Genomic DNA, 26,979 nt, shown 5'->3' with positions numbered 1-26,979 from the left:
TCACAAAAGGTTTTAAACGTGATGATATCCAATTTACCTTTTTGTTGTTGTTGTTGCTTGAATTTTGGCGTTATATTTACGAAACTGTTTCCTAGTCCAAGGTCATGAAGATTTACCCTGTGTTTTTTTCCTAAGAGTTGTGTAGTTACAGATCGTACATTTGGTCTATTTTGAGTTGATTTTTGTGAATGATGTGAGGTAGATATCCAACCTTATTCTTTGTATCTGCATATCCAGTTGTCCCAGCACCATTTGTTGAAAATCTTTCTTTCCCTATTAAATTATCTTGGAAAACTTATTGAAAATCAATTGACCATAAATAAAAGAGTTTATTTATGAACTTTCAATTCTATTCTATTTATTTCTGTGTCTCTCCTTATGCCAGTACCACACTGTATTGATTAATGTAGCTTTGTGGTAAGTTTTGAAATCATGAAATGTGAGAGCTACAACTGTGGTCTGCTTTTTTAACCTGTTGACCTTTCTGGGTTCCTTGCATGACCATATGAATTTTAGGATCAGCTTGTCAATTTTTTAAATAAAGGGGGAAAAAAGAGGCAACTGGAATTTTGAAAGGGATTGCATTGAATTTATATATCAATTGGGGGAGTATTATCATCCAAATACTGTTAAGAGTTTCAATCCATAAACATGAATATCTTTCCATTTATTTAGGTCTTCTTTAATTTCTTTCAGTGCTGTTTTGTAGTTTCACTGTACAAGTTCTCACTTATTTGACTACATTTATTACTAAGTATTTTATTATTTTTGATGCTATTGTAAATGGAATATTTTAAAATTTCATTTTTGGATTAGTTATCATTAGTGTATAATAAATAATTGCTTTTATGTATATTGAGCTTGTATCCTGCAAACTTGCTGAACTTATTTATTAATTCTATTAATTTTTTTGTGTTGATCTCTTAAGATTTTCCATGTAAAATATGTCATCTGCAAATAGAGATAGGTTTACTTCTTCTTTTCCAGTCTGAATGCCTTTTATTTCATTTTCTTGCCTAATTGTGCTGGCTAGATTTTCAGTGCACTGTTGAATAGAAGTGGTGAGAGCAGACCTCCTTGTCTTGTTCCTGATCTTAGAGGGAACATATCTGTTCTTTTACTATTATGTATGGTGTTAGCTATGGGTAATTAATAAAAGTTTATTTCTTGCTCACATTCAAGTCCAGTAGGGCCAGCTGAAGTGAAATGGATAGGGAGAACTGCTCCAAATAGTCATTTAGTGATCCAAGATCTTCCTCCTCTAAGTCTTCAGAGTTCTCACTGCTTAACTGGGAGATGGGAAAATAGCAAGATGTTACATGGCAAATTTTTAAGGGCAAGGCCTAGAATAGTGGTGCATTCTTTCTCCTTTCATGCCAGAACTCAATAACAGAGACACACCTAACTTCAAGAAGGACCAGTAAATAATACTAGTCCTAACACTAGCATTTAGTAGATAAGGTAACCAACCATCCTGGTTTGCCGAGGACTGAGGGGTTTCCTGAGATGTGGGACTTTTAATGTTAAAACTGGGACAATCCTGGACAAATCTGTACAGTTGGTCATACTAGTGACTCAGCTGGGATTTGAAACCATATCTGCCTTTAAAGACTTTATTATTTTTTTTTTTACATTGCTTTCTATCAGGGAGGAAAAAAGTAAGTAGAGAGAAAGAAAAGCATTCATTTATTAAAATATAAGGTTGGAACAAGGTTAAGAGCATGGACTTTGGAGTAAGAATTTTTTTGTTTGAATATGGGGTTCAAATCTTGGCTCTGTTGTTTACTAGTTTTGTGAGCTGGGTGGTTATTTAAACTCTGTGTGCTTTAGTTTTCTTATCTTTAAAATGGTGTTAAAATTGTAATTACTACTTAGAGTTGCTATGAAGATTAAATAAACGAATATTTTTAAACCACTTGAAATAGTGCCTAGTATAAGGATTTGTTAAATAAATAAACTAGTGTTTATTAAATACCTACTGTGTGCCAAGCACTATGCTGTGTGTTGGAAGTACATCAACTAGTCAGAAACACATGACTTTAAGCATCAAAAAATTTGTAATCAGAAGGCAAAGTAGAACTTGAGCAAACAATGAGAAGTAGAATCATTTTATTAAAAAAGTCTCTTTGGGGGCAGTTGGATGCCATGAAAACATTTTATATTGTATCAGTTTCTTTACTTTCATTCCTTTATTCATTCAACAACATACTACCAACTACAGGCCAAAAACTGTTCTAGGTGCAGGAGTGGGGCATTCAGCAATGAAAAAGATAGACAATGTCATAGCTCTGTTGAAGCTTAAGCTTTCTGAGATAAAGAGGCAATATCAAAGTAAATAGATAAATAATTGTAACAATCTCAGATTGTTGTAAGTGCCATAAAGGAAACACATTGGAAAATGTGATATATCATAACTGAAGAAAGCATAGTCAGGAAAGATCTGTCTGAGAAGTGACATTTGAACGAAGATCTAGAGAATAGGAAGGAACCAGCCATATTAAGAGTTAGGGGGAAATTGTTCAAGCCTGAGGAAACCACAATTTCAAATTCTGTGGCAAAAAAGCAAACAAATAAAAAACAAACCCTGAACAATTTGGCCTTGCCTCATCTCCATGAGGTTCCTCTCAGAATCTCCTTTTCACTCCTTTCTCCATGTGATCTCTCCAGATGGGCTCTCCAGTTAGGTAACGGGACATCTTACTTGGTGCCTTAGGGATCCCAAATGCACAAAACTGAAAGTTATCCTTCCTTATTTTTTTAAAAATCTTTTTAGCCCAGTTTTATTGAGAAATAATTGATATACATCACTGTATGAGTTTAAGGTGTACAGCATGGTGGGTTGATTAACGTGTATTGTGAAATGATTACAATTGGTTTAGTTAACATCCATAATCTTATATAGATGCAATAAAAAGAAAAAAAATTCTCCTTGTGATGAGAACTGTTAGGATCTGCTCTCTTAACAACTTTCCTATGTATCATACAACAATGTTAATTATAGTCATCATGCTGTACATTACATCCATAGTACTTATCTATTTTATAACTGGAAGTTTGTGCCTTCTGACCACCTGCCTCCTATTCCCCCTCCCCTGCCCCCTGCCTCTAGTAACCACAAATCTGATCTTTTTCCCTACGAGTTTGCTGGGGTTTTTAAAAATTATTATTAGATTCCCCATATAAGTGAGATCATACAGTATATGTCTTTCTCTGTCTGACTTATTTCATTTAGCATAATCCCTTCAAGGTCTATCCATGTTGTTGCAAATGGTAGGGTGTCCCCATTTTTATGGCTGAGTAATATTCCATTGACTATATATACTGCAACTTCTTTATCCATTCATCCACTGACGGACACTTAGGTGGTTTTCCTATCTTGGCTATTGTAAATAATGCTGCCATGAACATGGAGGTGCAGATATCTTTTTGAGTTAGTGTTTTCATTTCCTTTGTATATATTCCCAGATGTAGAATTGCTGAATCATATGGTATTTCTCTTTAATTTTTTGAGGATCCTCCATACTGTTTTGCAAAGTGGCTATACCAATTTACAATGCCACCAGTGGTGTACAACAATCCCTTTTCTCCACATCCTCACCAGCATTTGTTGTCTCTCGTCTTTTAGAAGATGGCCATTCTAACAGGTATGAGGTGATATATTCTTGTGGTTTTAATTTGCATTTTCCTAATGACTAGTGTTGTGAGCATCTTTTCATGTAATTGTTTGCCATTCATGTGTCTTCTTTGGAAGAATTTCTATTCAGGCCCTTTGCCCATTTTTCAGTTGAATTATTTGGTTTTTTGCTGTTGAGTTTTATGAGTTCTTTATATATTTTGGATATTAACCCCTTATCAGATATACGGTTTGCAAATATTTTTTCCCATTCTGTAGATTGTCTTTTCACTTTGTTGATGGTTTCTTTTGCTGTGCAAGAGGTTTTTAGTTTGACATAGTCTCACTTGTTTTTATTTTGTTGCTTATGCTTTAGGTGTGATTTCCAAAAAAATCATTTCTAAGATCCATGTCAGGGAGCTTTTTTCCTATGTTTTCTTCTAGGAATTTCATGATTTCAGGTCTCACATTTAAGTGTTTAATCCATTTCAAGTTAATTTTGGGGGGTGGTGTAAGATAGAGGTCAATTTTCATTCTTTTACATGTGAATATCTAGTTGTCCCGGTACCATTTATTGAAGAGACTGTCTTTTCTCCATTGAGTATTCTTGGCTCCCTTGTCAAATATTGGTTGACTGTTTTGTCATGCCTTTAAAGGCCTAGTCCGGGAATTGGGACAGTGTGTGTTACTTCTGTTGCATTGTATTAGTTAAAGACCGGAGCAGCATTACTGTGGGAAGAGACTACACAAGGGCATAAATACTAGAAGGTGTGGTTCACTGGGAGAGGATTTTTAGAGGCTGACGACTATAGTCTGCCATTTGGCCCCAAATGATCCATGTTCCTCCCACGTGCAAAATACCCTTTCCTCTAGCACAAAAGCCTCAATTTGGATACCATTAAAGCATCAGGCTCAGGTTTAAAGTCCAGGATTTCATCATCTATGTCAGGTGTAGGTACAAATAAGACACCAGAAAATCTGAAGACCCATGAACCAGGGACACAAGTTGTATTTTCCCCATGTACCCAACATAAAATGGTGAGACAGATAGGAGTACCATGATAGACACTCCCATTAAAAAAGCTGGAGTTGGGGAGTCACATAGCATTTAATAATTCTGAAATCAAGCTAGGGATGTCACTAATTCATTGTTCTGGGAGCAGAAATTGTATGTTGATTAGAGACCAGCTGTGCTCTTTAGGAGTACAGTAAGTCCCCTACATACGAACCTTCAAGTTGTGGACTTCAAAGATGTGAATACACCCAGAGAAAGTACGAAGAGAGACAAGAGGAAGAAGAAGTAACTGAAGAACCAAAGAGATTCACTATGCAGGAAGTGGCAAGGGAATTTTCTTTATTTGAGGAGGCACTGTTAGTTTTTGAGGCACAGGACCTGAACTTAGAATGGTACACGAAGGTTGCAGCAGCCGTTTAGAATGCAATCCATTGCTACTGTGTCATTTATGATGAGAAAAAAAGAGCTACTACCCAGGCATCACTGGATCATTTTTTCAAGAGGGTAGATAGAATTGAATCCAGCATAGGAACCAGAACCTGTGCCATCAATGTCAGGTGTGAGTGAAATTGCAGCTTGCCCTCTGTCTCCTATTGCTGACGATCCTTCAGCTCTACCATCTCCCACCTCCTCTCCCTCCTCCAGTCAGTATCTCTTCTTGCCTGTTCACTCGATGCCAGCCCCTGTAGGCCAGCTGTTGTACTGCACTACTGTACTTTTCAAGGTACTGTACTGTAAGATTAAAAATGTTTTCTTTATTTTTTGTGCTTGTTTGTTTTTTTATGTATAATTTGTGTGAAAAGTATTATAAACCCATTACAGTACAGTACTATATAGCCTATTGTGTTAGTTGGGTACCTAGGCTAACTTTATTGGATTTATGAACAAATTGGACTTAGGAATGCGCTCTCTGAATGGAACTTGTTTGTATGTAGGGGACTTACTATAGTTCTCTTCAGTCTTTCTTACTTTTTTTCCCCAATCTTTTTAGTGCCTTTATTTTTTATTTATTTATTTTACACTTATTGAAGTATGATTTACATGTCATTTACCAATTTTAAGTATATAAATTGATGACTTTTGACAAATGAATGCAGTCTACATGTCTACCACAATAAATATAACCATAAACATACCACTCACTGTTCTTAAACTATTTGTCGTATCTACTCAATATTTTGCAATTAAAGTATGCATATTTATAATTATTAAATCTTTTTATTTTAATTTAAAGTTATAGGCGTATATAAAATAAAATTACACCTTATTCCACTCCCTGATCTGCTCCCCAAAGTTAGCTCTTAAGAACTATTGGGAAGCCTCAAACAAACACTTTACGTCTTTTTTTTTTTTTTTTTTTTAATTTGGCCGCATGACATGGCTTGTGGGATCTTAGTTCCCTGACCAGGGATTGAACCCAGGCCCTCGGCTGTGAAAATGTGGAGTCCTGACCACTGGATGACCAGGGAATTCCCATGTCTTCTTAAGATAAAAGATATTGTATTATATATATTTTGATTAAAAACTTGATTATATCATCTATTATATATACACATATACATACATATATATATATGCATAGATACATACCTATTTTGCTCTATTAGCACTAAATATATATCATTTCCTAAAGAGTAACACTGATTCTCTCATTTATGTCTTTTCTTTTTTCTTTTTTTTTTTTAATTGGGGTATAGTTGTTTTACAATGTTGTGTTACTTTCTACTGTACATTGAAGTGGAGTTCCCTGTGCTATACAGCAGGTTTTCATTAGTTATCTATTTTATACATATTTTAGGGTATATATGTCAATCGCAATCTCCCAATTCATCCCACCCCCCCTTCCCCCCTTGGTGTCCATATGTTTGTTCTCTACATCTGTGTCTCTATTTCTGCCTTGCAAACTGGTTCATCTGTACCATTTTTCTAGATTCCACATATATGCATTAATATATGATATTTGTTTTTCTCTTTCTGACTTACTTCACTCTGCATGACAGTCTCTAGGTCCATCCACGACTCTACCAATGACCCATTTTTGTTCCTTTTTATGGCTGAGTAATATTCCATTGTATATATGTACCACATCTTTGTCTTACCTCTGTTATCTGGGCTCCTGGATCTGTTTTTGGGGTTATCTTTCTTCCTAAATAATGGCCTATGTTTACAGCTAAGTAGCTTTCTTATCGTCTTTTTGCCTGTAAAAAGTCTCTGTTCCTTTCAGTCTAAGCTCATATAATTCTTTTAAAAACTTTGTTGTTTTCCTGTGTATCAGAGTATTAAAGTACTTTATGAGACAGAACCATAAATCTCTGAGATAGGCTCCTTTCAACTCCGGGCTCAGAGTTGCTATGGGACAACATCCTTAAGAGACTTAGAAGCTGTCTTTTCTAGCTGAGAGAGTCTACCCAGAATGGCCTCAAATTTTTCTGAGGTATAATACCTTTGATCTAATCTCTTTTCTAAGTCCATGTTTTATTGGCAGTGCTCTGGCTTTGTTTTTTGATCTGAAGCCATTCTTTACTCTAGAGCCTTGCTGGCTGGTGAACTAGGATTGAGGAACACTTTTCTCTTCCAAGCTAGAAAGTCCTGGATTGGTAATATCTCTTGTGGATTTTACTTGAAAACTCAACATTTCCTTCTTTGGTTGGTTGTTATAGTACTTATTAATACAAAGTTAAAAACAAAGAACAGTTGACACTTTCAGTATTCTTCCTGGAAATCTCTTTAGCCAAATAGATAAGTTCATTTTTTATATTTTCTATTTTTCATGTTGATACAGAGATGATGTTAAAATTTCCACTTTAATATAACACAAACAGCCTTTTATCCAGCCTCCAATAACAATGTCTTCCCTTTCCTCCCAGACTTCATTAACCATCTGCTATAGGCCCTTCTAGTTTCTGCTTGCCACCCAGTTCCAAAGCCCATGCTATATGTTAGGTTTTAGTTATGGCAGGATCCACTTCCAGATATCAATTCCTATTTTGGTTTTTTTATTGCTATGTAATAAAACATCCCAAAACTTAGTGGCTTAAAGCAACAATTTATTATTATCTCTCATTTTTCTGTGGGTTAGTTAGGCTCAGCTGGGAAATTCTTCTGTGGTCTTGTTTGGGGTGTCTTAAGAAGCTGTATTCAGATGGTATCCAAGGCTGAACTCATCTGGAAATTTGACTGGGGTGTTGGGATGACTGAGCCAGAATTCTTACCTAGAGACTCATAGCTCCCCAAAGCAGAAGCTGCCAAGATTTCTTAAGGTTTAGGCCCAGACTGGCATAAGGTAACTTCTGACATATTACATTAGTTGAAGCAAGCCATAGACAGTCCAGGTTCAGTGTGGAAGGGGACTACAAGGGGTTTGAATACCAAGAAACAGAGTTTATTGGGGGCAATCTTTGGAGACTAGCTACCACACATGCTGTGACTTAAGTCTCCAAAAGTTTACTCTAATTGCTATGGAGAGAATGAATTTGGGGGGACACTATTAACTAGTATAAATGAGAGATAATTGTGGCTTATTACAGAGGAGGTAATGGAGAGATGGAAAGGAGTAAACCATTTAAGGTATATTTAGAAGTAGATTTGAAAGGGCTTGATGTATTGGTCGTGAGGGATGAATAATAGGGAGAAATCAGAGGGTGATTTCTCACTTTTTAGGGATATGCAACAGATTGAAAGTTGGGTGTCATTTACTGAGATGGGTTAGACTGTGGTAGAAAGAGGCTTAAAGCATTGACAACCAATAGTTCTGTTTTTGATTTAAGTATGAGAGATATATGACATGTTAAGTGAAACATATAAGTAAAGATTTCAAATAAAGAGGTAAACACACACATCTGTAGGTGAGGAGAAGAAGGCCAGGGCTGGAGGTACATATTTCATAATCATCAGCTATACATGATATTTAAAACCATGAGATTCTAAATGAAATCACCTAGGAAGAAATACAGGTGAAGAAGAGAAGAGAGCCCAGAATTGAGCCTAGGAACTCCAATGTTTAAAGGTCAAGAGGGGGAAAAGGAGACAGGAAAGAAGACTGAGAAGAAGTGTAGAGTGAGGTATGATGACAGTCAAAAGAGTGGGGATCACAGAAGCCAGAGAGGAAACTGTTTTCATATGTAGCAATGGGTTAGCTGGTTTAAATCTGCTGATAAGTCTGTAAAATGAAGACAGAGAGATGTCCATTGGATGTCTTAAGTGACTACCTCATTTCATCCTAATAAGTTGTTCATTGATATGTATTATTTTTATGCATTCATTATATTGTTATTTATTTATTCTGCATTAGAATGTAAGCAGGCAGGGACTTCTTTCTGTTTTGTTTATTGTTGTACCACACCACCTAAAATTGTACCTGGCATATAATATGTGCCATTCATTCATTTAATCATTCAACAATCCTAGGAAGTTAATATAATTATTTTCACTTTATAGAAAAGAAAACTTGAAGATCAGAAATGTCAGATTCACACAGAGACTAACTTTGATAACCATGTTTCATATCCAGATATCTGAATCTGAAGTCTCCTGTTATTTTCACTAAACCATCACCATCTACTAGGAATGTTCTGTCATGTGATCATAGGTTAACTGGGAAGGTTTTGTGGTTAACTGTTGGGTATAATTTTAAAAGGCATCGTGATAGTAATTGTTGTTTGATTCAGTCTGTGATTGGAATGATAAAATCGGTATTTGCTTCTGTGGAAGTTCTTTCTATCTTAAAATGCAACTCTTCTTCAAAACAACATTAATATGCACATTTAAAAATTTGCATATGATTTACATGTTGATCAATTCATTTTGCACTTCAAGTAACAGGGAAAATGTTCACATAAGTAATACATTAAATGATATAACCAAAACTGTCTTTTAAACATATGAATTGCAAAATAACAGATAATTTAACCTAGTGTATGTATCTTTTTAAATGCATTATTTTTTAAAGGTCCATACACATAACATGCAAGAGACTTTACTTAAAATGATGATATATGTTAGTTGATTTACTTGGTTCCCTTTGACTTCCAATTAGTTTATTCTGTATGGAGACCTAGAGACAGGATAGCAGATAAGGGAAGGAGTTAACTAGAGGCCGACAGAAAGAAAAATGAGGGAAGAGAAAGAAAGAGGGATAGGGTAGCAGAGAACAGAGGAGGATGAGGAGAAAACAGGGAGGACATTGAAGGGAAGTGAGGAAGAGGAAGAAAGATTCTGAGAGCATTCAGGTACCTGAGGATATGCAGTCCTTGGAATGATGAAAAGAGATTCTGGAATGTGCGGAGGGCCTCTTCCTTCCCGTGTACCTGAGATCACCAATATAAACCCAAACAGATATATGTATTTTGTATATACTTTATGCTATGCTAGGTGCTGTGCCAACCACTTTATATGTATTATCTTTATGTATCCTCTCTCCTCATTCAAGAACCTGCAAAATTATTTATACATATATATCTCTCCATTAAACAGATGAATGATGATGATAATAGTGGTGATGGCTAAAATGTATTTAATTTAGAACATATTTAGTAATTTAGTGCTTAGCACATTGGGACTATGTTCATTATAATTAACCCAATGATGTTGGTACTATTAGTTACATAGGTTAAAAAACTGAGTCATGTAACCTTATCTGAGATCATACAGTGAGTGAGTGGTGGAATGGGAATCTTAAGACTGATCTGATTCCAAATTCCTGTTCTTAACATCAAGTCACACATAATTCGTAGGAATATACATACTTCTATCCCTTACAGCCCTGCTATTTACATATCTTGGCCAATTTTTGCCCATGCATGTGCACTGAGTCATGGGATGAATTTGATGGTAGTGAAACGTAGCAAGATTGGCAGAGTCTGTATACACACACACATGCATGCATACATACATACACACAAACACACCTTCCCCTTGATGATCCCAAAACTTCAGGGATACTCAGTATTACTCTTCCATTCTAAATCTCAGGGACCATTTATTTACATTCTTTTCCTACTACTCACAACTTTTCTGTAAGAATGGCATTTGAGCTGGTGGATAGGTAGAGCTGCAGAAAACTTCTCTGACCTTTCTTTTTCTTTTTTTTTAAACTTTTTATTTTATATTGGCGTATAGTTGATTAACAGTGTTGTGATAGTTTCAGGTGTACAGCAAAGTGATTCAGTTATACATATACATGTACCTATTCTTTTTCAAATTCTTTTCCCATTTAGGTTGTTACATAATATTGAGCAGAGTCCACTGTGCTATACAGTAGGTCCTTGTTGCTTATCCATTTTAAATATAGCAGTGTGTACATGTCAATCCCAAACTCCCTAACACTTCCCCCCACCCTTCCCCCCTGGTAACCATAAGTTTATTCTCTAAGTCAGCCGTCTCCAACCTTTTTGGCACCAGGGACCAGTTTCATGGAAGACAATTTTTCCACGAACGTGGTGGGGGGATGGTTTTGGGATGATTCAAGCTCATTACATTTATTGTGCACTTTATTTCTATTATTATTACATTGTAATATGTAATGAAATAATTATACAGCTCACCATAATGCAGAATCAGTGGGAGCCCTGAGCTTGTTTTCACTTGCCACTCTGATATGGTTGTGATATGAATCTGCAAGCAATTGATTTATTATGGTCTCTGTGCAGTCACACCTCTCTGCTAATGATAATCTGTATTTGCAGCCACTCCCCAGCGCTAGCATCACCGCCTCAGCTCCACCTCAGATCATCAGGCATTAGATTCTCATAAGGAGCGCTCAACCTAGATCCCTCGCACGCACAGTTAACAGTAGAGTTTGTGCTCTTATGAGAATCTAATGCTGCCGCTGATCTGACAGGAGGCAGAGCTCAGGCGGTGATGTGAGCAATGGGGAGCAGCTGTAAATACAGATGAAGCTTTGCTCGCACACCTGCTGCTCACCTCCTGCTGTGTGGCCAGTTCCTAACAGGCCACGGACCAGTACCGGTCCATGGCCTGGGAGTTGGGGACCCCTGCTCTAAGTCTGTGAGTCTGTTTCTGTTTTGTAAATAAGTTCATTTGTATCATTTCTTTTTAGATTCCACATATAAGCGATATGATATTTCTCTCTCTCAGTCTGACTGACTTCACTCAGTATGACAATCTCTAGGTACATCAATGTTGCTGCAAATGGCATTATTTCATTCTTTTTAATGGCTGAGTAATATTCCACTGTAAATATGTACAATGCCTTTATAGTGCTCCGGACAGGGGCATTTGTTGTATGGCCATGTGAAGTAAAATGGGTTTTAGAGCAAAAGTTGAGCTGTTCGTTTCCTGCTTGTGGCTGTTAGGAACATCTAGAACTTGTCTCTTTGAAGCCACCCAGCCCCAATAGTCAAAGTATGGGTTCGGCCTTCATACCTCAAACCTTGTTTGTTAAGAAGAAATAGTGAAATAATGGGAATATTGTGGACTTTGAATCCATATACATCATGCATTAGCTGGTGATCCTGGACAAGTTAATAAACTCCAGGAACCTCAATTTTAACATCTATAAAGTAGAGATAATAATACCTACCAAGCAGGGTTATTATGAGAAGCAGAGATAATTCATGTTAAGCATTTACGATAGTGCTGTGTTTATAGTAGAAACCCAGTTAAGTGTGAGTCGTCTTTATTATTGGAAGGTTGGGTTTCCAGATCTTTATAGTCCCTCCTAATCCCATGGTGCTGAAGCTGGGAGTCTAGTAAGATGCATAGGGAAAGGAAGGAATGACATGCTATACTTGTACCCTGCTGATGGCAGTATAAATTTGTATAACTACTTCAGAATATAGTAGATGAAGATAGGCATAAAAATGTTCAAGCCCCATTGACCCAGGAATACCACTTCTGGAAATTTATCTTTAGGTAATAATTTAAAAAGAGAAGAAAGCTATAAGAACAAAACTACTTATACAGCAATATTTATTAGAATGTTATTTATAATAGTAAAAAAAATTAGAAACCTCTAGAGATGTGATTCAGTAAATTATAATACATCAAATGAGGGTTTTTCTTAGGAAGAATTAGAATAGGGAATTGTATTTGTTATATAATGTTAAGTGAAAAATAAAAATGATATATGTATTTTGGTTATACTATAAAATAATATGCATATTGAATAAGCCTAAAAGGGAATGCAGAAAAATGGAGAAGTTTTGTAGTGTGATAGGATTAAAAAACAATGTGTAAATTTTGTTTTAAATTTGTTTAAAAATAAAATCCATTTGTTCATGAATAAATATTTATGGGATACCTACCATTTACTAGCTACTATTCTAGAAATAATGAATACCTCAGTGAACAAAACAGGCAAAAAAAGTTGAAAACTCATACCTAGTGTTTTCAGAGTGCATTGTAAACTTTTCAAAGTATTATTATGTTCACATTAACATTTGAATTTTCAACTAAGTTTTTTAAAATTATGCAACATTGGAAACATACAAAGAAACATGGAAAACAACACAATACCCGTTCACGTACTTAGGAGGCAGAGCTAACAGATGTTAATATTTCTCATTCACTTCCCAGCTCTACTTCTAAGAAAAATAAAAAATAAAAAACAGGCTTAGCAAAAGCTGAATCCCTTCATCCCTTTCACCTTCTTTCCTACCCAAAGGTACTCCTAATGTAGTTACGTATCTTACCTATTTACGTTTTCATTTTTTTCTACATGTATATATATAAAACCATGAACAATATATATTATTTTGTTGGTTTTAAAACTTTACATAAATGGTATCATGTAGTGTTTATCCTTATGTAATAATTTTTATTTCACTCATTTTTACTGTTCCACAGTATTGCAGTGAATGACTAAACAGTTTATCCTCCTACTGATTGTTTCCAATTTTTGCTATTATGCAGAATTCTTCAGTGAACATTTTTATGCACAACTCCTTGTGCAATTGTGCCAGAGTTTCTAGGGTTTATGCGTAAAAGTGAAATTCCTGAGTGGTGGATGTGTGCATCTTCAATTTTAAAGCATATTGCCCAGGTGCCTTCACAAATGGTTTTAACAAGTGACACTCCCAACAGCAATGTGTATTCCATGGCGTCCTCACCAATACTTAAATCATTTTTACCTGCTTGATACGTGGCATCCTCCTTTTCCTTTTAATCATTTAATCTTTCTTGGCTTGGGAAAAAATAAAGAGGGGTCCATGCTTAAGTCCAGTATAAGTAATTGGCAAAGGACCCTGTTCCTAGGCAGATGGAAGGCCTCATCTTTGGAACTAGAAATAAGCCATGGAGAGCACTTTGAAGGAGGCTTACTATTGACAGTAATTTCAGTGGATTCTCATGCCTTGTCAAGTTTCCTAACATGTGCCTAATGAGGTTATGAGTATTGAATGAAATGTCAGGTGTCTGATTCACAATAGGAGATTAGTTAGTGTTGCTTCCTTTTCCTTCCCAATTAAGAAAGTTCTCAAGGGACTTCCCTAGTGGCGCAGTGCTTAAGAATCCGCCTGCCAATGCAGGGGACACAGGTCCAGTCCCTGGTCTGGGAAGATCCCACATGCCATGGAGTAACTAAGCCCGTGTGCCACAACTGCTGAACCTGTGCTCGAGAGCCTGCGAGCCACAACTACTTGAAGCCCACATGCCTAGAGCCCGAGCTCCACAACAAGAGAAGCCACCGCAATGAGAAGCCCGCGCACCGCAATGAAGAGTAGCCCCCGCTCACCGCAACTAGAGAAAGCCCGTGCGCAGCAACGAAGACCCAACGCAGCCAAAAATAAATAAATTAATTAATTAAAAAAAAGTTTTCAGGGTAATACACTAAAGAACTCTCTTTGCTCATGTGTGTCGATGTGCTTAGATGGATGGTCTCTAACTTTGGCATGCATCAGAATCACCTGCAGGGTTTGTTAAGGCACAAGCTGCTGAATCAGTTTTTGATTCAGTAGGTCTGGTGTGAGGCCTGAGAGTTTGCATTTCTTGTAAGTCATCAAGTGATGTTGCCCTTCCTGCTGGTCTGAGAACCATACTTTGTGAACCAATATTCTATATGTATCAGTAAGAATGTTATGTCACTGCTGCATGGGGGTTGGAGGATGGATCATGCAACTGATTAACTTGGTGATATTCCTCTCTATATAATATTGGGGCTCCCCTGAATATCCCTGTGCTTTATTGAGGTGACAATTCCTGTAGCAATGGGACAGTGTCCTACCTTCCTTCCTCACTCAGCACATTTGTGGAATGATTCATGAAATCACAAACGGATTGAACTTTTTTTACTTCTTTCTGCCTGTCTGACTGATTACAAATGAGCTAAAATAAGCAGGAGATTTAGGGCAGTTTTTGCTGATAGGGAGCTGCTTAGCAATGGGAGCCATCTAGGGGAATGGGCAGGGGTTGCAGGGTATTCTTAGTTTAATTTAAGGTCATCCAACTTGCTCCCTTTTCCACCACCTTACCTTCTCTTCAACATCTTCAAACTCAGACATTCAGTGCTTTCTTTTTCTTTGAACTGTTGACTAGGATTGTTTTCCACATAAATTCAGTAACTTCACGACCATGCAAAAAGGAAGCAAGATGGAATTCTGGGGATCTGCCCACTTGAGTAGGTGCAAGTTTTAGACCAATTTTTTCTGTGCTTTCTATTTAAAACTTTTTGTTAATAAAAATATAATTGAAATATATTCATGTATGTAGAAAATATATTCATAAGCATATACTTCCTAGGAAGTATTTTTTAATGGACACTAGGTATAAGTTGTTAATTTAGGAGCTCTGTATAGGGTACACTTCAAATAAAATATTACAGATTTTTAACAACAAAAATAAAATCAGTATTTTGGCATGGTATTAGATGTTGTTATAAATAGAAGATATAGTACAAAGGACTTCTAACATTGCAAAAAGCACTGCAAAAAGATGAGGTGGAGTAAGGTCCTTGAGGGCAAAGGCTGTCTTTCTTATTTTTTTTTTTTCAGTTTTATTGAGATATAGTTGACATGTAACACTTGTGCTAATTTAAGGTGATTTGATATATGTATATATTGCAAAATGATTACCATGATAAGTTTAATTAACATCCATCACCTGACATAGTTATAGTATTTTTCCTTTTGATGAGAACTTTTAGATCTACTTTGTTAACAACTTTTGAGTACACAATACAGTATTGTTAACCATAGTCACCATACTGTATATTATATCCTCAGAACTTATTCATCTTATAACCAGAGGTTTGTAGTCTTTAACCTTCACTCGTTTCCCGCATCACCACCGCCTGCCTCTGGCAACCACCAATCCATTCACTGTTTCTATGAGTTTGTTTTTTTTAGATTCCACATATAAGTGAGATCATACAGTATTTGTCTTTCTCTGTCTGACTTATTGCACTTAGTATAATGCCCTCGAGGTTCATCCGTGGTATCACACATGACAGGATTTCATTCTTTTTTATGGCTGAATAATATTCCATTTATCTGTCAATGAACACTTAGATTGTTTCCATATCTTGGCTACTGTAAATAATACTGCAGTGAACAATCCAAGTGTCCAAGTATTTGTCTTTCTCTTTTTTTTATGATTTATGTAATCAAAGAAATCTCCCTGCAGTTCTTTTTTGTTAACTTTTTATTTTATGTTGGAGTATATCCGATTAACAATATTGTGATAGTTTCAGGTGCACAGCAAAGCAACTCAGCCATACATATACTTGTATCCATTCTCACCCAGACCCCCTCCCATCCAGGCTGCCACATAACATTGAGCAGAGTTCCCTGTGCTATACGGTAGTTGTCTCTCTTTCTGACTTATTTCACTTAGACAGTGCCTTTGAGGTCCATCCATGTTGTTGCAAATGACAGGATTTCCTTCTTTTTTATGACTGAATAGTATTCCATTGTGTGTGTGTGTGTGTGTGTGTGTGTGTGTGTCTGTGTATACAACCCAACTTCTTTATCCATTCATCCATCGATGGACACTTAGGTTGTCTCCATTTCTTGGCTATTGTACATAATGCTGCAATGAACATGGGGGTGCAGATATCTCCTCTGTATAGTGATTTCATTTTCTTTGGATTTGTACCCAGAATTGGGATTGCTAAATCACATGGTAGTTCTATTTTTAATTTTTTGAGGAACCTCCATACTGTTTCCATAGTGGCTACACCACTTTACATTCTCACCAGCAGTGCATAAGAGTTCCCTTTTCTCCATGTCCATGCCTAAAATTCTCATTTCTTGTGTTTTAGATGATAGCCATTCTAAAAGGTGTGAGATGATACCTCATTATGGTTTTAATATTCTTTGTATCTATCTTACTTTTTAACAACCTCAGATTAAGGTAATCCCTGGCATAGAGCAAGTGTTAAAGAAATGAATGAAAAGTAATGATAAGGAATGTCAGAGTAGTACAATGAAAAGACAAGTGTTATGAAGTCCCTCAGATGTTGTTTTAAATCCTGATTTTACTGTCTGGATGTTTTTGGACAACTGTCTTAATCTTTCTGAAACCTAGTTTTCTAGTTTATTAAACAAAGACTGGGTCCTCTTCCCTGTCTAAGATCGTTGTGGTGGAATTTAAATGAAAACCAGTGACTGGCACATCGGCACTCAAATAATATTGATTCACCCCACTCCAGCCCTGCCAATTTCCTAACAAAAAAAGCACAGTATTAAAATTGGTAAATCTATGGCTAATATGACCTGCATTTTCAGACTTCCTAGTACAATTATTAATTAGCAATTCCCTTACAGGAATCCTGTAAAATTCATCCATATTTTACAGAGATAATGAGAAAACGGAGCTTAAATATTCTGTGTAACTGCCTCAGGGTAAGTCAGTGGAGGAAAAACTAAGAGCTGGATTTCTGAGTTCAGAATTCCTGCTCCTCTGTCTTCTTTATTCTCAGACTGTGAAGCCAAACTGTAACTCTTGATTCTATTTTAGCAGCAGAGGTGATTTGGGGGCCTAGAGAAGTATAAGGTCATTTGAGTTTTTGTTATTCAGTTTTATATTTTTCCAGTGTAAATGGGAGAAGAGGTAACCAGACATCAACATAAATTACTCTTTGCTGTGACTTATATAATCACCTTATCATTATATCTGTATTCACTGATGAGATAACATTAAAAATGTATTCAATGTAATAGCTTTTGAAATGGATGATTGTTTCCCAGAGAAGCTTTGGTGCTGAAAAGCTGTATGTACTAGGACAAATCATTACATATTAATAATAACAACCACAATAGAGATAGCATTTATTGTAGAACTCCCAGATGCGGGCTATTGTGCTATAAGCTCTTTATATGCATTACATACATTGCTCCCCAATTATATACATTTCTCTGAAGAAAATTCTATTTTTGTCCCCATTTTATCCATGAGAAACTAGAGCCTTAGAAAGTTTAAATACATTACCTAAATTCATACTTGTCAAAAAGCCAACTCAGAAAGATTAGAATGTGGCCGGTCTACCTCCAGAGCTGGAGCTCTAAACACTAACCCTATAGATATTTATTGAGTGTCATCTTTATTTTAGGCCCTAAGGATAGAGGAATTACCAAAATAAAAGACCCATGCCCTCTGGGAGTTGAAACCTGGCTCTAAATACAGAATAAGTAGCCCAGAGTGAATATGAGACAATGTTTTCTAAATAATGTTCCATGGAACAAGGGTGTCTTCAGTTTTTGTTTTTAAAATGGAAATAGCAATCCTAACTCTAATAAGTTTGGGAAACTCTGCATGCAGTTATTCCTCTCTTAGAGACGTACATTACATATTATTATATTAAAGTCAATGCAAAGGTCTGCTATTTAAAATATTAACATTTTCTAAAATTATTTGAAAGCAAACTTTTTCCCCCAAATCATTTCTATGAATACCCATCAGGACACCAGTGTTCTGTGGAACATAGTTTAGGAAATGCTGGGCTAGAAAAATTCTTTAATATTTAATCCCTTTGTTTTTTCTGGAAAAAAAAAAATAAGGGGGGCTGTAATCCTTGGTGTTCATGTTTTCCTGCACTCCAAACTCATACAGTGTGTATTAGAGCAGCTCAGCTGTGAGTTTATAGTCTCTATTTGTTTCTCCAAAAAATGTTTGTCATGTGCCTCATGATTGACAGCGCTCCATGCTCGTTCTTTACGCTCGGCCTCTCTTCCCTCTGTAGCTATCTTTCTTGAAAGTGTAGCTCTCTCCATTATGTCACCCTCCATTGTTCCCACAGTGTGCTCATGCCAGGTCCAAATGTGTGGTAAGGGCTGAAAAGAAGGAAGTTGTGGAGGTTTACAAGGGTTGTCCCAAGAGGCAAAGAAAATTTCAAGGAATTTATAGCATTGGGAATAAGAATAGGAAAGAGTAGAGCTGTTTACCTTAAAGGTTGTCGGTGAACGAATAGAAGAAAAGGCAGAAGTTTACTCAGATGGGAAAAGGTCTGTCTCAGGGGATGAGGGCTGGCAAGTGGGCTCTGGTGGGTAGTTAACCTTTCTCTTTGTTTGGCTTCATGGAGTTCTCAGAATAGATTTGGAGTTCAAACTTTTAGTTTGGAAAAACTAAAGGGAATGATTTGTTTTCTTTATCACATATGATCAAACATTATCTGTTGGTCTGTTATTTTCGAAGCAAAGACTTCTATTTGAAACAGTTATTTAATTGTTAGAAATGTTTCCACTGCCCTCTATAAAGGCCTCCCTAAAATTATAGATCTTAGGAATATCTAATGCTGTTTCTTTCCAGAGATGCGTATTTATTATTTTCTGCAAAAAGGTGTGCCTTTCAACCTGTGTGTTCTATTTTATAAACAGTAAAATGCTAAATTAACACATGATAAGTGCTGAAATAAAAGTCTGCCCTTTCCCTTTATACCCTCTTTGACAAATAAGTACATAACTCTGTGCACATTGTTTCTGAGAAGTCCATAGCCATTTGGAAGTCCAGAGAAGCCACTCGACTTCAGGAAGAACCTGAAGTTTGTTCTGTGCGAAAAGCAATTATTTTTTTGCCTCTAAGATGGACTTTAACTCAGGAGATCACAAGCGTATGCTGCTTCTGGACCCGAATCAACCTTCCATTATCTTAGTTTGATTTCCTAACAACCCACTATGGTAAGAATAACTAGTCCCTTTTTGACGATGAGAAAAGTGGGTCTCAGAGAAGCAAAATAACATACTGAGAGGTGATACTGTCAGTGTGCAAACCCCGTGTGGTCTAAGTCCCTATCCTACAGGATGTGTGTAAAAGACTTAGAGCAATGCCCTGGCATGTAGTAAGGATGAGATGAATGCTGGTTTCCATTCCATTTTGTTCACATTTGTTATCCTATGTGCAGTAAATAAACATTCTGCCGTAGTGAGGCTCAGACGTTGAACAGATGTTGGCTGCCTCTGCCCACTAACGTGAATTCATTAGCTCAGTGAGTTCAGGAGCTTCAGCTTGCTGAGAAGGAAAAGGGGTGGGGCAGGGGGCACTCTGCAACGTAGTGGAGAATCAATCACACACTCTTTCTTTTTTTCCCCTTAGTGAATCTAAGTAGAGAAGGCTTTCAAACACCTTCCCTGGGAGTATGGGTTCAATGAGAACAAACTGATAAAATCTTACTATAGCTCAATTTGAAAAGTATGACTTTCGTTCATTAAAAAGCTGAGTTCAACATTCCAATTAAGCAAAATATATGCCTTACATTCACCATACAGTTCTTGTGCTTCATCTTTAGATGATATGCCTTGGCACAGATGAGGCTTTGGGAAACAGACAGTAAAAGCTGGTGAGGTTGCTGAGCAAAACTGCTATTAGCAGTTTAATCACTTGTGTTAAATGCCATGGATATAATCCAAAGTGGGGAAAAATTGCTTTCTGGAGTGCTGGACTTCAGCAGTTTCGTAAGCTTAAGAAATTTGCTCTCAGCAGAGTATTTGGATTTCAATCGTAAGTCTGTAAATGACATAAATAAATAATACAGTCAAGTACAGTGATTCATAAGTAAAATCAGACAGTGTAGATCACTGATTCCATGATGCATGATTACTTATTTATATTGCTTTTCAGGCCTAAGAATTGTTGCATTATCCATTGGTTGAATAAAAAAATTGGTTAGCTTCATTGTATTTGTTGATTTGCTTTATTTTGCTAGAATCATTGGTCACCATCCTCTGTACTCTGCCTTGCTTTGTCCCTGGAGTTGTCCTTGTTTCATTGTAGTTAAGTTCATAACCATTTGGAAGAACAGAAAGGCCACTCCTAGACTTCTAGAAGAACCAGGCTTTTGTTTGTCCTGCTTCAGAAGCATTTCTTTTTATTACCTGGAAAATGAACTTCCACCCAGAAGAACAAAAAGATTTGCTGCTTCAGAATCTAAATCAACCTTACGGAACTTAAGTGTCTCAATTAACTCAGCATTTGGTATTAGGCTGGTGCTAACCAGAGGTTTAAGTTTCTGATACAAACAAACTCATTTAATTAAATTCTCCCTCTGAGTTGTCCCCGCAGTTCTTGTTTTTAGTAAAGTTTCTAACTGTGAGCTTAAAACAGACAAAAAAAAAAAAGAGATGAAGGAAGGAAAGAAGGAAGAAAGAAAGAAAGAAAGGAAGGAAGGGAGGGAGGGAGGAAGAAAGAAAGAGAAAAAGAAAGAAAGAAAGAAAGAAAGAAAGAAAGAAAGAAAGAAAGAAAGAAAGAAAGAAAGAAAGAAAGAAAGAAAGAAAAGAGAGGGAGGGAGGGAAGGAAGGAAGGGAGGAGGGAAAGAGGGAGGGAGGGAGGGAAGGAAGGAAGGAAGGGAGAGAAACCCAGAATTCCTCTTTATGCATGGGATAGGATAGCGATGGCAGACACATGACACATATTATCATTACTTCTCCTGTGTCTATGGCACACATTGTTCAATCAAAACACTTTTTCAACAGTTTTGGGAAATTTTGAACAGTATCTGGCTTATAAGAGGTCCTTCATTGTTGAATGAGCTTATGCTCTGTTTCCTGAACTTAATTGCAAGCTCTCTGAGGGCAAGCAGTCACCACGTCTGCTTCATTAGGTGCAGTGCATCCAGTGTAACTGCATTTTAAAACACCCTTAGAGGAAACTTAGTTGCATATGGGTATTTGTCTTCCATTTAGATACTGGAGGGGGATGGATTATTAAACGAGGTGGTAAAGACAGCTAGAAGTGAAGAATATAAACCTTTGTTCGGCAGTGTTGAGTTCATAGAACAGTAAATTGTCAACGACCCAATGCAGGAGCAAGGAAAGGGTCATTTTTACTTTTTTTTATTTCTTTAATTCTTTGCTGTAAAGCAAAGAGAACATAGGCTTCAGAGTTAGTTTAAATGCATGACATTTTTCACTAACTTGCTGGGTAGCCTTGGATGAGATTTTAAATTGTTATATACCCCCTCACCCAGTTTGCAAAGATATAAAATAGAAATGATAATTATCTCAGTTTATTTTTGAGATAAATAAAATGATTCAACATAGATAATACGTTCCTGTCTGTTTCTTACTTTCAGTGAAGACCTTGGAGCAGCAGCTCTTTGAAATAGATAGCATAGAAATAACAAAATAGAAACACACCTATGCCCCAAACGTGTCTCATCTCTGGCTTGCCCTTTTTAAATAGTCTACACTGCCTTTATGTCCCTTGTTCTGTCGGTTTCTAAAGAGTTGAAAGCAAATATGGGCATCTGTGTTGCTTTGGTATTCAGAAATATCAGAATTCTGTATCTGTGCAACCCCTAGAAATGCATTCTCAAAGAAAGAACAGTTTTCTTGGGAGATATGTTGCCCCGTGGCCCCTTTTCAGTTCTTTAAAGTGCACTATGAATACTTCCTTTTTTAATATTGGGGAGCGGGGTCGTGAGGGGAGGGGATGGAGGGAGGGAGGGAGGGAAGGAGGAAGGGAGGGGGGAGAGAGAAAGAGGGAAACTTCTTCCTTTGATTATTGGTATGAATTTCAACAGCTCAAGGCTCTTAAATTTTTCATTTTTTTGAGATTGGGAAGTGCTGAAAGTTTTCTTCATAACTGTATTGCTATTTATTGCAAATGTTCTTATATTTCATAAAGAGAGGTAATTTTTGAAGTGAAGCCAGGCTAAATATTGTCTTATAAACTGAAAAGCAAAGGTGTTCTAAGGGAGAGTTTGATTGGTTTTCTCCAGGAATCTAGATACAAGCTAACTGATATGTTTACTTATTACCAAATTCCTCTCATTTTTATAGTTATACAGTCTATAGGCAGAGCATCCCTGCATTTGAATCATACCAGCTTATTCTCCTGACCCGGCTTAATGCTACAGGTATGAAAGGCAAAGGCGAGTTCTTTGCATATTGGAGTCACCTGGGACTTGTGTGGGAAGGCTTTTGTTTTGCCTTATTTCACAAGGTGATGAGAGTTCACTTCTCAGCTGGAAGATAAACTTAGATAAATTAACTGAACACCCTTTTTCACTCTTTCTCACCTCACCTCCAGACCTTTTCCCTTTTAGATTGGCTTCTGCTTGTTCCTTTGAGTTACTCCACCTGCCAAGCAAAAAGTTGGTGAGACCTGCTGATAAAATTTCATTTAGGCAGGGTGGGAGCACTACAGCCTTGAAAACAGAGTCTCTGTGTTTTCACTCCATGAAGGAGACATGACCTATCTCACAGAGTGGTTAAGCTTCATTCCTGCTTGCCTCCTCAGACCAGGGCAGGAAAGGATGCTGTTAATGAAGGGCGGCTGTGGTTAAGAGCTCTGCAGAGCGATAGACCTGGGTTTGTATGCAGCCTTTGTCAGTTCCTAGCCATTGACCTTGGGTTTTTCCTTTCTGAGCTCCAGTGACCTCATCTGTAAAATGATGAGAGTGACCTCATCATATAAAATGCAATATATATATATATATATATATTTTTACATATATATATATATATATATATATATATATATATTACTGAGTATAATACCTGCTGCATAAAATGTACTCAATACATGGTACTAATTACTGTTTGATATTTGTACATTATGTATAATGTCATATGTCTTTCACTGATATTTCCTGTGTGATTAGCAGTTACCCAACTTCATTGCAAGCTTCCTTTGTGCAGTGTTGATGACTTAGCCTCAAATCCTTTCTTTGCACTTACTAATTTAAGAACCATACATTCTGATTCTTAATATAGACCTGAGTTAGGATATTATATTCTGTTTATTTGTAAACATATGTCTCAAATTTTAGTAAAGAAAATGTGATCACTTTTGCCATAAGTAATGAAAACATACAACATCTTACACATCTTTTGATTTAACTAGCATTATTGAGGGCCTTATTTGTACTACGTATATTACATGTGATACTTCATCCTCAACAACCCTTCCAAAAGGAAAGATCATTACTAACTTTGGGACTAGAGAGGAAACTAGGGTTCAGAGAGGTTAAATAATGACCAAGGTAAACTATACTTAAGTAGCTAAAACAGGATCGAAACGTAGGGTGTTTAGTTGCTCAACTCATGGTCTTTCCGCTACACCAAGCTGACTCTCCATATCTAAGAATAATGTAAAAGTTGCTTTGCAATTCATGATTGTTTCCATCAGTACAGACAGGGTTATCTCAAATTGTAAAGGTTTATAACAGCAAAGTATACTTCTCATTTATGTTATATGTCCATTATGGGTCATTATTCTGTGACCCAGTCTGAAGGCACAGCCCCTGTGTTCTGATATGAATGTCCTAAGGTAGGGGAAAAAATAGCAAAGATGAGACTTCCTGAGGAGTCTTAAAGCTTTGAGTCAGAAGGGCTCTATGTCAGTTCTGTTCATATGCTATTGATCAAAACAAATCACATGTCCAAGCCCAGTGTGAGCAGGGCAGGGAGGTATACTCCTCACACAGGGAGGGCAGCGATTATTTGAGAATAATAATAAATATATGATAATATTATATGTGATTTATTTATTTTCCTTGTCTAATTTTATTTTACTCAGGCTCATATAAAAATGTGTTTGTATTCCCCGAAGCACACACCCCTGATGGTGGTAGGAGACCAGGAGAGCTGGTCTCTCTCGAGGAGAGCTCAGTAGAAGAGAAACTCTGCTAGAGACTCACCATTGATTTGACATATTTAACGCGCTATGTATATTCGGGGATAGATACTGGCCTTTTCTGTTGGCAGCCTCTGTGTACGGGGACTGTTCCACCATTTGCCAAGTTCATTTCTTTCACTGCTCTAAATCATCTTTTAGCACACCAACATATAGCAGTTCGATAAATGATTATTTTGCATTTTTACAGTGGCCAATGGAGCTGAAATTGTGTTTCTGAGATGATGTACTGAGCTGGAATTGCATTTTCATTTTCCACCACGCTAATGGTATGGAGGTGATTTTATTGCATCTTAGCTTTGGCACCTCCACATCTTCATTCCTCCTCACTGCTTCCATTATAGGAGAACTCCTATGGCTTCATTGGCAGATTAAATATGAAAAGATCAATAACAGGAAGATAAGCGTAGGAGTTAACTGGAGAGGAAAATCTTTGATGTGATTTTTCTACAAGTGCTCTTTGCTTCCATCGTTACTGCTATTTCTCCCTTTAAAATAGAACCTTCAGTTTATTTTTTGTTTCCAGTGTCTCATCAACTATTCTAGTCCTGGTCTCAACACCTCAAACTCGATAAAAGCCTCCTAACTTATCTTCCTGTCTTTAGTAGCTTCTTCCATCCTTTGCCATGAACGATGTAAAAAATGGTGGGATAGTTTTAAGCACCCGGGTTACAGAGTGCTGCACAGAGCATATACATATAACATCTTGGCAACTCCAATGAGAGCCCCGACCCCATCTGTCTTACCTGATGGCACCTCTCCTGCCCCTGCCTATCCAGTCCTCTTGGACCTACCCTCATCTTCAGCTTCCTATCTTGGCATGGCAACTGGATGTTTAATTTGGCAAACTTTCCCCACCTCCATGTCGAAACTTGTCTATCAGTCTTTTTTTATCCCAATTTTAAAGTCTGAAGTATTTAAGGCATATGAGAACATACACATGGCCTATATCTGGATTCTGAAGAATAACAGTAAAATAAAATCCTATGAACCCACCAACCAAAAGAAATTGGCTCTCAGTCTTTACTTTCAAGTTCCGTCAAAGTCTCTAAGTTTGTTCTTCTGGTTTGGCCTTTTTTTTTTTTTGATCATTTGCACTTAGTTCCAGCCTGGATTGTCATCTCTCCAGCCCTCCTGTCAACATCGCCTGTTCCCACAGCTTTATCTTGAGCTCTTGTCCTGGCATGCTCCTCTTCCTAACACCTGAGATAGGAATTGCATCTACAGCCAGACTACCCTTCGAAAAATTGTATTTTGATCAGTCAATACCACCTTTCTAAATTCATAATCTAACATCATTTCTTTATTTCCTAATGAGTCAAGTCTGAACATTCTCTCAGGAATTTAAATCCCTCTATGAAATCATATTTGAAATGGATCTGACATACATAAAAAATCTTAGTTTTTCTTAGCTGGTTTCTTAGCTGGCTTTCAGTTGAGGTAAATTCCCATTCATTTTTCTGTATAATTTTTACCACCTTCCTATCTAGCTCAACCTTTTTCCTTCTCACTCTGTCATGCCCCTTCTAACATGGTGTGGTGGGAGGAGCAGAGACTTTAACATGAGGAAAATTTGGTTTGAGTCTTGAGCCCATCACTTACTAGCTGTGTAACTTTGGTCAATTTATGTATCACTCATCATTTGTATGATCATTCCCATTTTCCCCATCTGTCAATGGGCTTATTAATACACTATGGGATTATTAGAAGATTAAGTAGATGTTTTCTCTAAAGGATGTGGACTATATTAGATAGTCAACAAATTGAGTTTTATCAATACTTTTCCATCCAGTCTCCTCATGTCCTACAGAAAAACCTTTTTTTTTCTTTAATTTTTGAATTTTATTTATTTTTTTATACAGCAGGTTCTTCTTATTAGTCATCAATTTTACACAAATGAGTGTAAACATGTCAATCCCAATCACCCAATTCATCCCAACACCATGCCCACACCCCCCACTCCCCCCCACCCCCCCCGCTGCTGCTTTCCCCGCTTGGTGTCCATACGTTTGTTCTCTACATCTGTATCTCATTTTCTGCCCTGCAAACCATTCATCTGTACCATTTTTCTAGGTATATATACCTAGATATATTAGATAACGCATATATTTTCAGATATATGCGTTAATATACGATATTTGTTTTTCTCTTTCTGACGTACTTCACTCTGTATGACAGTTTCCAGATCCATACAGGTCTCTACAAATGACCCAATTTTGTTCCTTTTTATGGCTGAGTAATATTCCATTGTATATATGTACCACCTCTTCTTTATCCATTCATCTGTCGATGGACATTTAGGTTGCTTCCATGATCTGGCTATTGT

At 36.9% G+C, this 26,979-nt stretch overlaps 1 protein-coding gene across 7 annotated transcripts in view; it reads left to right on the top strand.

The window, feature by feature from the left end:
- The window catches only part of DLG2 (discs large MAGUK scaffold protein 2), a 2,068,078-nt gene that overhangs the window by 728,927 nt on the left and 1,312,172 nt on the right, over positions 1 to 26,979 (top strand). The gene's annotated exons all lie outside the window — the stretch shown is intronic.

Source organism: Balaenoptera borealis (genome assembly GCF_965194805.1).
Source record: "Balaenoptera borealis genome assembly, chromosome: 11".
Lineage (NCBI taxonomy): Eukaryota > Metazoa > Chordata > Mammalia > Artiodactyla > Balaenopteridae > Balaenoptera > Balaenoptera borealis.
This window is presented reverse-complemented; position numbering and strand designations above follow the sequence as displayed.